The sequence below is a fragment of the Limulus polyphemus genome, unplaced genomic scaffold, assembly GCF_000517525.1.
Source record: "Limulus polyphemus unplaced genomic scaffold, Limulus_polyphemus-2.1.2 Scaffold2676, whole genome shotgun sequence".
NCBI lineage: Eukaryota > Metazoa > Arthropoda > Merostomata > Xiphosura > Limulidae > Limulus > Limulus polyphemus.
Genome location: NW_013668286.1, coordinates 69,606 through 77,809, shown reverse-complemented (window position 1 = coordinate 77,809; position 8,204 = coordinate 69,606). Strand labels below are relative to the sequence as shown.

At 34.7% G+C, this 8,204-nt stretch overlaps 1 protein-coding gene across 1 annotated transcript in view; it reads right to left on the bottom strand.

Moving 5' to 3' along the window:
* Window positions 1–4,989, bottom strand: part of LOC106467605 (sex peptide receptor-like) — a 13,725-nt gene extending 8,736 nt beyond the window's left edge. Inside the window, exon 1 of the mRNA XM_013927969.2 lies at window positions 4,897–4,989. The gene's annotated coding sequence lies outside the window, so the exon portion shown is untranslated. The remainder of the gene's footprint in view (window positions 1–4,896) is intronic.
* Window positions 4,990–8,204: the final 3,215 nt, after the last annotated feature.

Here is an 8,204-nt window from a genome sequence, read left to right as displayed (position 1 = left end):
ACTAACATCTGGTATCTTACCTATTTTATAGATATCAACTACCACGTAGAATCTTACCTGTTTTATATATATCAACTACCACGTAGCATCTTACCTGTTTTATAGATGTCAGCTACCACGTAGAATCTTACCTGTTTTTATATACCAGCTATCACGTATATAGCATCTTACCTGTTTTCTATATACCAACTAACATATGGTATCTTACCTATTTTTCTATATATTAACTACCACGTACCATCTTACCTGATTTCTTTATACCAGTTACCACGTCATATAATACGTGTTTTCTACAGCTATGGAAAAAAATATATCAATGCGTAAAAAACGCCAAGTTATAAAAATAGCCCTCTCATGTAGATAGAAGAAACCAGACACACACACACGCAAGTCAAGCTAGAAGAAACAATTGGGGTAACCCTGTAATTAACTATTACTTTTATTGAAACATTACTACTGTCAATAAAAGTAATGATAGATTACAAGGTTGTCTGTATTGTTTTTATATAATTTCGCTTCTGTGTGTCTGATATCTCCATTTACAATGTTTTTGTTAAAGATTTTCTTTCAAAAACACAATACCTACAGTGCTATCTGATGTGTGCGTTAAAAGTCATTGGTTTTTGTCTGTCGAATATAAAGATATAATATATTTATTGTGTAACTACTACTGCCCAGTTTTCCGGAAGACGCGGGTTTTCGGCTTTCTCTACCAACAAAGCCTCGCTGTACAGCTTGTGAGATCTACGTTTAGAAACATGTGTTTTGTATGCAACTTGAAGTAAGCCTCGTGGTAAAGGTCAATGTGTAATATGTAAAGCGTTACAAGTTCGATCTTACTCTAAGACACACTATTTTATATATATTTTTATTATATTTTCTTTCCGACCGAATGCTCCTTCTTGAAAGATGGTTTAATATAAATGGTATAAACGTCACAGTAGAGGCACTCCTTGGTTTAAAACATGGTTTAATAATAAATGGTATAAACGTCACAGTAGAGGCACTCCTTGGTTTAAAACATGGTTTAATATAAATGGTATAAACGTCACAGTAGAGGCACTCCTTGGTTTATTTTGGTTTAATATAAATGGTATAAACGTCACAGTAGAGGCACTCCTTGGTTTATTTTGGTTTAATATAAATGGTATAAACGTCACAGTAGAGGCACTCCTTGGTTTAAAACATGGTTTAATATAAATGGTATAAACGTCACAGTAGAGGCACTCCTTGGTTTATTTTGTTCAAGTGGATGTGGTGTAATGTAGATATTGTGTTTCAAATGCTCGTGCATCTGTTCGAAAACACGACAGAAAAAGTAGAAGTAGTATGTTTTTGCCTTACTTTGGCGATTTATTTCTCTTATTTTACGACAGATATTTATTTTTTTGCACATTTGATCTAAGATACTTTCACACTGCATGTTAAAAGTGGAACGGTACTTCTGGCTGGTATAATTTAGGTGTGTCAATACCCCAGAAACAGAAAAACTATCCGTGCTGTATAAAAGGCCACTGGTGACTCCGCCAACTTTTTATATAACGTGGCTATCGGAAGTACCATTCCTCTCGGAACAACCACCAAGTAGCATCTTACCTGTTTTATATATATCAACTACCACGTAGCATCTTACCTGTTTTATATATATCAACTACCACGTAGAATCTTACCTTTTTTATATATATCAACTACCACGAAGCATCTTACCTGTTTTATATATATCAACTACCACGTAGAATCTTACCTGTTTTATATATACCAACTTCACGTACAATGTTATCTGTTTTCTATATACCAGCTATCACGTATATAGCATCTTGCCTGTTTCTTTATATCAACTACCACGTAGTGTCTTACATGTTCTCTATGTACCAGCTTCACGTAGAATCTTACCTGTTTTATATATACCAACTTCACGTAGAATGTTATCTGTTTTCTATATACCAGCTATCACGTTTATAGCATCTTGCCTGTTTCTTTATATCAACTACCACGTAGTATCTTACATGTTCTCTATGTACCAGCTTCACGTACCATCTTACCTGTTTTCTGTATACCAACTAACACATAGTATCTTACCTGTTTTTCTATATATCAACTACTACATAGCATCTTACCTGTTTTCTGTATACCAACTAACACATAGTATCTTACCTGTTTTTCTATATATTAACTACTACATACCATCTTACCTGTTTTCTGTATACCAACTAACACATAGTATCTTACTATTTTTCTATATATTAACTACTACGTACCATCTTACCTGTTTTCTGTATACCAACTAACATATAGTATCTTACTTATTTTTCTATATATTAACTACTACGTACCATCTTACCTGTTTTCTGTATACCAACTAACATATAGTATCATACATATTTTTCTATATATATATGTTTTCTATTAACCAGATGTCGTATAGTGTCTTACCTGTTTTCTAGATATCAGCTAGTTACGTAGCACCTTACCTGTTTTCTATATATTAACTACCATATAGATTCTTACCTGTTTTCTGTATATCAACTAATACGATATATTACATCTTACTCGTCTTATGTGGACCAGCTACAAAGTATCGCATGTAACCTTTCTTCTATATACAAATGTCTAGTTACCATGTGAAATCTTACCTGTATCTTATATGTATTAGCTACCTGGTAGAATTTGTTGTTAAGCATAGAGCTTCGCATTATTCTACCTGCTGTGCCCCTTGCAGAAATAGAACTCCATCATCATTGTTCTTCATCGGTATTCGGACCATGTTTTGAACCAGGGAGGGTCAGGTTCAGCGTTGACCTCTTCCTCCCTCTCAGGAATTGTAACTTTGTTTGCACTGTTACTGAACCCTAGATAATAACACTTGTTACGTTGTTGCATTATTCACACTATGTTAAATTTTGTTCATTGTTCGCAGTTTTAATTAACATACCCTTTTCGTACCATGTCCAACTCATGGGGAAATATTAACTCGTATATTTTTGCTAGCTTCACTTGTGCATTATCGCACTATTTGTCCATGTTCATAATACAGTTCCGCTTAGCAATCATATACAAAAACTTACATACAAAACCCTTTTGAAATAGAGCTACGTTTGTATCTAGGATTCAGTTAGCCTAGCGCTGTTTGACCTGTAAGTTTCTTATTTGTGATGTTTAAAGGGGAGAGGTACTTAGGGCTTGATTCTTCATATATTATGAACTCACTAATTTGTTCATCAGTAGCGCTTTTTGGCCTGCAAGTTTCTTATTTGTGATGTTTAAGGGGGAGAGGTACTAAGGACTTGATTCGTCATATATTATGAACTCTCTAGTTTATTCATCAGTTCGTTTTTATTAACATTTTTCATATAACATTGAAGCGAGTTATTCCGGAGTCTGTCTAATAGTGTTGTCATGTTTGAATAGTTGTGTATAATTACAGAGTTTGTTGATCGTGGGACTGTACATGCTTTCGTTAAAATATAGTTTTGTATTTGCTGTAGCTTGCTGATGTTTGTTTTTGATACATTTATCCATGTTATACAGGTTTATTCTACGACTGGTCTTATGTATGTTTTGTACATTTTTAATATGTTTTCTGGTGAAGCACCTTGGACGTTGCTAGTCAGACTCCTAAGGTAACTCTTTTTTTTTTCAACTTCTGATTTTTGTGCTATTGATGTGTGGTATCCAGTCTAATTTTGAGTCAAATGTAGTCCCTAAAAATTTTGCTGATGTCCTACCTGCTAGATGTAATTGTGGTATTATTTTGCTTGTTTTGTACAATTTTATAAAAAATATAACTTGTGTTTCGTATGCATTAATTTTAATTCTCCATTTGTTGCAGTACAATTTTATTTCGTTTAGCAGTGGTTGTATATTGTATGTTGCTGTTGTTGGGTTTGGGGCACTTTCCAGATTGCAACATCATCTGCGAAATGTGAGCAAAAAAAAAGTGTGGTTTGGGTCTTTGAGGGACACGTGGCTGACATACATGATAAACCTGGTAGGGCTAAGTACTCCTCTTTGAGGGGCACCCGCCTCCGGAGCGCAGTACTCGGAACAGGTGTCCTCAACATTTACTCTATGTTCCTATCTTGTGGTTTGGGTCTTTGAGAGACACGTGGCTGACATACATGATAAACCGGGTAGGGCTAAGTACTCCTCTTTGAGGGGCACCCGCCTCCGGAGCGCAGTACTCGGAACAGGTGCCCTCAACATTTACTCTATGTTCCTATCTTGTGGTTTGGGTCTTTGAGAGACACGTGGCTGACATACATGATAAACCGGGTAGGAATAGCACTCGGAATAGGTGCCCTCAACATTTACTCTGATGTTCCTATCTTCCAGGAAGTTAGAAACCCAGCGAAAAATTTCTATGGGGAGTCTTAGTTTGGGCAGTTTGTATCTCAGTCCATTCTGCCATACTTTATCCAGTACTCTTTCAACATCTGGGAAGCATGCCACTGTGCAATGTTTTTGTATTAAAGCTGTGTATTACATCTTCCATTAATCTAATTAGATGATCGGTTGTATGTTAGCGTAATAAATCCTCGAATTTACCGCTGATCTACTGAGGGGCATGTTCAGTCAAAGAAGTCACTAAGGTTGCCCATGGCGAGGTGTACAACGGCCAGTGGCCATACACAATCTTGGGGTTTTAAGCCTGCATTAAACCGCAAACTTCAGCTGTTTATCGTACGTACTTGCCATGCTGTTCAATTGATAAAGTGGCTGAAAGATTCATGTACAGCTAAATTAAGAAAAAACAAATGTATAATAATAAAAACAAACCTATTTCGTGACAGATAGAATTCTACGCCTAAATACTAAAATTATAGTCAAGATTACATAATTTATAACTTAAGTCTGAATTTAAAAGAGAAAGAGAGAGAGAGAGAATGACGTCCATACCTTGGAATTTTCAGGCGAATTGTGATCACTGACACGATCTAACAATTCCGCGAGCACTGCGCTGTAGCTAGCTGTATGACAGCATTGTGTACCTGTATCGTTTTCAAGACATGTGATGTGAATAAAGTGTGTCCTTTTAGTTGTTGTTCTTGTGTTCTTCTGAGAGTTGTGTCAGGTAACAAACAGTGATATACAAGCGCATGATTCTACCTTCATTATATCCAAAACTTTCAAATTATATAAAATATAATTTTTTTTGGTTTAGGCCCCATGACATGATAACAGATATAACATGGGATTTTATTGCCACCGTCTTGTCGAATGTGTAAAACCACACATCAAGACGTACGCAATGTATAGTTTACAAATGGTTTTACTGCCACAGTTTTCCCTCAAATGTGTATAATAGACATAAAAACACACGCACTGTACAGATTACTATTGGATTTTACTGCCACGCTCTTCCCTCAAATGTGTATTATGCATATCAAAACGAACACTGTACAGATTACTATTGGTTGTTACTGCCACAGTATTCTCTCAAATGTGTACTATACACATCTCAGTGGCACGAATGTGAGTAAAAATAAAGTTACTGGTAACTAAATTATTCCACAGTTACATTAGTGGCACGAATGTGAGTAAAAATAAAGTTACTGGTAACTAAATTATTCCACAGTTACATTAGTGGCACGAATGCGGGTGAAAATAAAGTTACTGGTAACTAAATTATTCCACAGTTACATTAGTGGCACGAATGCGGGTGAAAATAAAGTTACTGGTAACTAAATTATTTTACACTTACATCAGTGGCACTAATATGGGTAAAAAATAACGTAGGGAAAATTAACGTCACTCACATTTAAGAAAAGACTGTGGCAATAAAAATTAATAGTAGTCTGTACAGTGCGCGTGTTCTTGTAACTGTGGAATAATTTAGTTACCAGTAACTTTATTTTTACTCACATTCGTGCCACTGATGTAAGCGAACTCGAGAATTGATGAATCCTCAATGTGGCAGTTTCCAATTAATGCGTTATATGTTACACAAATTGTTTTCCAATTAATGCGCATTAGTAAAACACCGGATTTATTCAATGGCGGAAAGTGAAGGACTTACAGAAATTCTTCAGGGTGAAAAACGAAGACGCTTGAATTATTTTTGTAAGTACCTTATGACATACTCATTACTGCATTAATTACTATTGTCCAGGTTTCGGTAAAATATTCGTAGCCGTTTTTTCTGTAGCGGCTTGTAATCAGTAATAATAAGACTGGAAACAATTATAAATATATACATTGTTTACTCTAATAAAACAAAGCATTTACGACTGGTATAACGGTGCTTAAATGGTTTTTACATTTCTTCGATCCTTGAATAACTTCGCAGAGCTTATGTTGTTAGCAAAGAAGAACTTAGAAAATCTAGAGGGTGGAAATCTTGACTTTAAAGAATCAACTTTAAAATAGCCCAACAACGTTCGCAGGAATTTGGTTAGTAGCTGCACATAGATTTTTGCGCAGTATATCTAGCCGTTTTTGCTGTAGGCTTCAGTGCTTGAATGGCTTCGAAGAGAAACTTGGCCAGTAGCAATGAAAAAAGTGATAAAATCCCTCCTTCTTTTTCAAGAATCAACATAAAAATAGTCCCATGACCTGCGTAGGTTTTTAGTAGCTTTGTCCAGGTTTTAATAAAATATTCAGAGCCGTTTTTTCTGTAGATTTGTGACACAAGAATAATATGAATAATAATAATAATAATATGAAGAGCAAATGGATGAATTTTGATTTTTGTCCAACAATTGGTAAAACAACTTTTTACTATTATCAATATTTTAGCAGCCTTAGCCATTGAGATAGAAGGTCTTGAGTGTTTTTTGAAGAACAAGTCTGCTTTTTAATATGTTTTTTCCCTGTATGTTATATTAGACATTTTGTGCAATTCCTTGGCGATCCCTATTATGAACTACTATTGTGATTCATGGTAGTAGATAGGCAAAGAACGATTTATAAATCGTTGTTTGCCTGCCTATTATTATGCGTTTGCTTGTATTTGTAACTTTTGTCTTGTATAATGTTGTATTTTTGTTTTGCTTACGTGTGTTGAGGTGTAAGTGTTTCGCAAGGGTGAAAGTTACATCAATTTCTTCACCAATATGCAAGATATGAAAAAACTGACAAAATCTCTCCTGCTCGTTCAAAGATCAACATAAAAATAGTCCTGTGACCTGCGCAGGAGTTTTTTAGTAGGTTTGTCTCGGTTTGAATAAAATATTCCTAGCCGGTTTTTTTTCTGTAAGTTTGCGAAACAAGAATAACAATAATATAAAGAATAAATGGATAAATTTTGTCTAACATCAACTTTTCTTGCTATTATTAATATTTCAGCAGCCTTAGCCATTGAGATAGAATGTTTTAAGTGTTGTTTCAAGAACAAATCTGCTTTTTAAGATGGTTTTGCCCCTATGTTCTATTAGAATTTTTGTGAAATTTTTGGGCGTTCTCTATTATGAACCATTATCCTGGTTCATGATTATTCACATTTTACCCTGAAGTTAGGTACGTTAAACTTGAGATTACAATTCTTGAATCCAGTGTCTCTGAAACTGATCTATAACACCCCTTGCTTATACACTTTGTGAAATTTGTTCAGTTTTCTCTTACTTTAGCCTTACATGTGGATATCATACAAACAATACGTATAACTGAGAAATTTATGTAATAACCCGTTTTTAATGTTTTCGTATGTATTTAGATATTTATATAACACTATACCTGCTGACTACTGTTTGTAGCCAGAGAAAAGGTCTAGGTAGACTCTTTCGTCATCACATCTGTACGAGGAATGGAAAAAAAAAGGAGATTTCGGAATTGATTATTAAGAAATGTCCTAGATAATGCTTTACATTTGCAAGTCCTGAAAGTGAAGCTTTCTAAGAGCATTTAATGCCCCCCAGTAGCACAGCGGTATGTCTGCGGACTTACAACGCTGAAATACGGGTTTCGATACCTGTGGTGGGCAGAGCACAGATAGCCTACTGTGTAGTTTTGTGCTTAATTACAAACAAACTAAGAGCATTTAAACAATCAGATGCTATGTAAATGTTTTTTTTTATTAAAGACAAAAGATTAAGCAGTAAAAACTCTTAAAGGGAGAGATGTGAATCGCCCAATATACAAAAGTAATCAAATTAAGTATTATGTAAACCACATCTAGATGTGGTTTACATATAATATCGTATATAAAAGTATATTTAAATTGATTAGATGTGTTTTACATATAATAACCTAATATCGTATATAAAAGT